We start from the raw sequence: 5194 nt of genomic DNA, 5'->3' as shown, positions 1-5194 counted from the left end.
TAAAAATATAGGATGTCACAATTTTTTGTACTAGATTATTTAATTTTCCTAAGATGTCATCATATTTGTAATGTAAAGTCCTTACAAATGTAACTCCTATTTACAATATATCCTACATAGTAGCTAGATATTCCATAATGAATATGATATGACTACAAGTGAAAATGAATAATTTTCTCTCATTGAGTATCAGGTTAAAATAACTATGAGGACTTTTTAAAAAAAATTCTTATGTTTTAACTCTAAGCATCTAACAGTTTTATTAAAGTAAAGGTAAGGTAAAGGCCCTCCCGTTGATCGTCGATTTGCTCGAGCGGGCCCAGTAACGTCTCCATTGGAGATTTTGTTGTTACTGTGTCTGGCATATCGAATACTCTCGGTAGCTTGCCGGGCTCTCCAAGAGGGGTGGAGGAATCGAACTCGGGTCAGCCATATTGACTGCATGTAAGGCGAACGCCCTACCCGCTGTGCTATCGCTCCACCAGAAAAACTCACACATGGCAGCGGTGGGATTTGAACCCACGCCTCCGAAGAGACTGGAGCCTAAATCCAGCGCCTTAGACTGCTCGGCCACGCTACCAGAACTAAATTACATTAGAAAATGTCATTAACATAAACATATTTTGTGCAATTAATTGTTTTCCTCCTGCATTAATTCTTCAATTTATATTCTGTAGTTCAGACAGAATTAGGATTATTTATATACACACATCATTTCATTCTTTTTGAAGGAATAGAGATGTTGAGTAGTTATGACTAACTTCTAAATTAGCGCCCTGAAAGTTTTCGATGACACAGACATATGTTATTTCCTAAGGGCTGGTAATTAGATATATGAGTGCAAATATAAAGAAATTTCTACTAATTTTTATATGTAAATGAAATAGTCATAAAACAATGAATATGAAAAAATGCATATTTCTGCAATACATATGTATGCCAAGATATGACATTTTAGTTCATATATCTCATAGTTGCTACTTTAATCTCTTAATTTGACAAGTGTGCATAACAGACAAATTATGTACTCAAACATTATGAGATTATTGCTACAGATCCAATGTTTGACCTTCTTGTATTTTATAACATAAAATTCCATAAACATTTTTTGAGAGTCCAAACTTCTCAGAATACCAATACTAGAGATGAAAAAAATGTCTCATTTAGATCATCTCATATATGTAATTTTTAAATGGCCTAGAAAAATAGTAGAACTAATATCTTCACTTTTAGGTTTTATTGTGCTGTTTTGTTTAGATGTGAGGGCTTTTTTATTCCAGACAAGGTTGTCAGTGATGGGAAGGATTGATTAATCCGGGTATTTGTACAGGGTTAATTACACAAGGGTTATCTTGTTAATTTGTGATTGACTTTGTAAGTGCAATCAACCTATGTCTATTAACCACAAGACAAATTAATTATGCAGTGATCCTATTTTCATCATATTTTTAATTGTCCATCAAGATTTGAAGTATTTTGTTAGATTAGTTCTTTTGAACAAATGAGAAAGTTTTTTTCTTTAAATAAGATGTAATCATGTCCACAAAGCTGTCTCTTGTGTTCTACTATTCCATGCAAAAGTGAGAAAAAAATGGAAATCTTCATGTACTTAAAATTTTTAGTATAGAGAATATACTTTTAATCTATTTTTTAGTTTACATATCCCATATACAGTTAGGGGGTATTTCAAATTGCCCATAATAAAATGAAAAAAATTTCTTGAACGTGACATTCAAATAGTTTCTCTTACTATCAATTCCAAAACTATTATTGACGCTTATAAGAACTTAATTTTTTTAGTGGAATAAGATGAGATTTCATGAGAGTTCAGATTGATAAGGACTACTGCCATTTTTATAGTTAGTGTCCATGGTGAATAACTACATTATAATTTTAGTATTTATATATTCTTATTTATATTATTTTATGAATAAGAATTGTGATACCCAATTTAATACATTGCTGTGAAGATTACATTAGAAAATATTAAGGGATCTTTGTAATATTACCACTATTATGTGTCCATAACTATAACTTTAGTTCTATTCCAAGCAATATATCATTTTTCTTTCATATATTTTGAAAAAAATTTTAAAAATTTAATTAAATCACCATGAGATAAAGTTACAAAGCTTTTGTGATTGGGTTTCAGTCATACAATGGTCCAGCACGCATCATGCCACTAATGTACATTTCTCACCTCCAACATCTTCCAAATCCCTCCTGCCACTCCACTTTCCAGCCTTACTCTATGGCAGGCATTTTTTTCTTTGTCTCTGTTTCTGTCTCTCTCTCTCTTTCTCTCTCTTTCCTTTTCTTTTTCTCTCTTTCTCTCTGACTCTCTCTGTCTCTCTGTCTTACTCTCTCAGGTTTTGGGTATTATGGTTTGCAATACAGATACTGAGAGGTCGTCATGAATTGGCTCTGCCATTCTTCTAAAAATGATTCAGATATCTAATACCATTCACAAAGGCAACCAAACAGCATAGTACAACAACCATATAGATAATGAGAGACAAAAAAAAAAACAGTGGAAACCACAGATTAAACACTATTACAGCCATATAAATCTACTCATGTTATCATTTGTTCATTAAAGTGACTGATTAGAAGCTGTGAGGAAATACTGGCAATAATAAACAATGTTTTTTAGTAAAAAAAAAAAAAAGACAAGGAAGGGCTGGGAATAAATACAGTGGGTAGCATTTTGCCTTGTGTGGGATCGACCCAGGTACCATTCCCAGCCCCCAATTTGGTGCCCCAAGACACACAAAACATGATAGCAGGGCTAGATGTCACCCCTGATCTTTGACGAGCGTGGCTTCCCATCTTCTCAAAAAATTACTAGAAAATAGAAAATCTTAAATCAGCATACTTCAAAATAAATCACAGAACTAAGATAAGGCATATGATACTAAAAACACATTGTATGGCAATTTGCATGTTTGAGAATAAAAACTTCAAAACAAAGTATCAAAGGAATTACAACCCCAATACAGCGGGGGGGGTGGGGGTGGCACAGTGCATGATGTAAATTATTGCCATTTTTGACCGGAGGGATTATATTTTATTTTATACTATAGGGAGACATTGGCACTGAAGAGTTTTGGTGAAATGGTATCACCCTGCCGAACCCCTCTCTTGATATGGATGATTACTTCTTTGTAGAATGGTGAGATCTTGGTAGTGAATCCGCAATAGAGCTCACGAAGGATCCTGATGTATTGAGTTTGTACGCCCTGATTGGCTAGGGCTTCCATAACCGCTTCCGTCTCAACAGAATCAAAGGCCTTCTTTAAATCAATGAATGTTAGACAGAGCGGCATCTTGAACTCCCGAGAAACCTCAATGAGCTTAGTAATCCTGTGGATATGGTCGATGGTACTGAATCCTTTTCGGAATCCGGCTTGTTCATATGGTTGTCCTCCATCTAGTGTTCTGCTAATCCTATTCAGGATGACTAGAGTGAACAACTTGTAGATGACAGACAATAGGCAGATTGGGCGATAGTTGCCAATGTCGTGGATGTCTCCCTTCTTGTATAGTAGTACAGTCCTGCTGGTTTTCCATTGGGATGGAACCTTGCATTCAGACAGGTAGCGTGTGAAGAGCCGAGCCAATGTATTGATGAGTACTGATGGTAAGTTCTTCAGGTGTTCAGATCTGATCTTGTCTGGGCCAGGTGCTCTTTGTTTCTTTACCGACGAGATGGCATGTTGGATTTCGGACGGGAGAACATTGGGAACGACATATCTATCATGTGGTATGTGGTATGTGGGCAAGTGGACGTGGCTATTAAAGAGATCTGAGTAGAAGTCATGAAAAATTTTCTCCATTGCCCTTCTGGAAGATGTGATAGATCCATCATGATGTCGGAGGGCAGTCATCTTGGTTTTGTAGTTGGTGAAGGACAGGCGGGCTTTACGAATGCTTTTCCCAGCTTCTGCTGCATCTACCAGTACTGCTGCTCTCTTGTTTTTGAGGTCATCCTTGATGGCTTCTCTGCACTGCTTTGCCAGTTCGGATGTTCGCTTGTGGTTGCCTGAGGCATGTGCCAAGCCACGTTGGCGAATAAGTTCAAGAGTGTTCGAAGAAAGGCGGTTTTTTGTGGTTATCTCTCTCTTGGCATTCTTCGCACAATCATGGAGGTGCTGAATCATTCGATCGTATTCCTCATCAATGTTGTCAATGACGGCATCTTCCCATGTTGCCGCAACAGAGCCAAAGAGCTCCCAGTTGGTGGTCGTTCTGGGAGTCCTCTTCTTAAACCTTGCATTCTTTTCTCCTCATTCTGTGAGGTAGAATGTTGCACGAAGAAGATGGTGGTCTGATCCCATTTGGAATTTTGGGACAACAGCAACATCGGTTAGGCAAAACTGCCGATTGAATATGATGTGGTCTATTTCATTGTGGAACTGTCAATCGGGAAACTCCCATATCCAACGTTTAGATTCAGCCTTTTGGAACTGTGAGCTACCATGGAAGGTTTTGGTTGACATGATGAACTCAGACAGTCTGTCACCCTGTTTGTTCCATTCCAGGCCATGGGTCCCGATGTGGAGTTCATCGACTGATCTTCTTGGTCCTATCTTGGCATTAAAATCACCGACAATGATCTTGTAGAAGGTGTGATCTTCTTTATAGAACTTCTCCAGCTCCATGTAGAACTTCTCAGTTTCTCTTTCACCATAACTGGATGTTGGTGCATAGACAACAAAGATAGAAACTGCCGGTAGTGAGCCACATCTATTCAAGTGTAATCATCCCATTCGGGTTGTTAGGCATTCAAATGAATCAATGCTCCTGGCTAAGTTTGTGTTGACAAGATACCGACACCACCGACACCTCTTTTATCACATGTTCCAAGGAACACTTCTTCTCCAGTGTCGAAAATGGCATGATGTGATTGATGTCTTCTCATTTCGGTCAGACCAATGATGTCGTACTTGATCTTTCGCGCTTGTACCATAAGGTCTTCAATGGATGCAGTAGATGCCAGCGTACGAGCATTAAAAGTACAGACAATCATTTTTGTTTTTCTGCGTTTTGGCAGCCTATTTCTGCCTTGGTATTTTATCAGCCTCTCCTTCCATATCCTTCTCAACTCTGCATATTCAGGGTTAGGGGAATGAGATCCATTTATTACTGGATTTGACATATCAATTTGGCCTATTTGGCATAGAACATGGATAGC

The 5194-nt window shown here is 37.7% G+C and overlaps 1 non-coding gene across 1 annotated transcript; it reads right to left on the bottom strand.

Annotated features, from left to right (window-relative positions):
- Positions 1–498: 498 nt before the first annotated feature.
- On the bottom strand, positions 499–580 carry TRNAL-UAG (transfer RNA leucine (anticodon UAG)). The gene has a single exon. It is a non-coding gene; the product is annotated as a tRNA-Leu (tRNA).
- Positions 581–5194: the final 4614 nt, after the last annotated feature.

This window comes from Sorex fumeus, unplaced genomic scaffold, assembly GCF_029834395.1.
Source record: "Sorex fumeus unplaced genomic scaffold, SorFum_2.1 ptg000008l, whole genome shotgun sequence".
Lineage (NCBI taxonomy): Eukaryota > Metazoa > Chordata > Mammalia > Eulipotyphla > Soricidae > Sorex > Sorex fumeus.
Note: the sequence above shows the minus strand (reverse complement) of the source record. Positions and strands in the feature narration are given on the sequence as shown.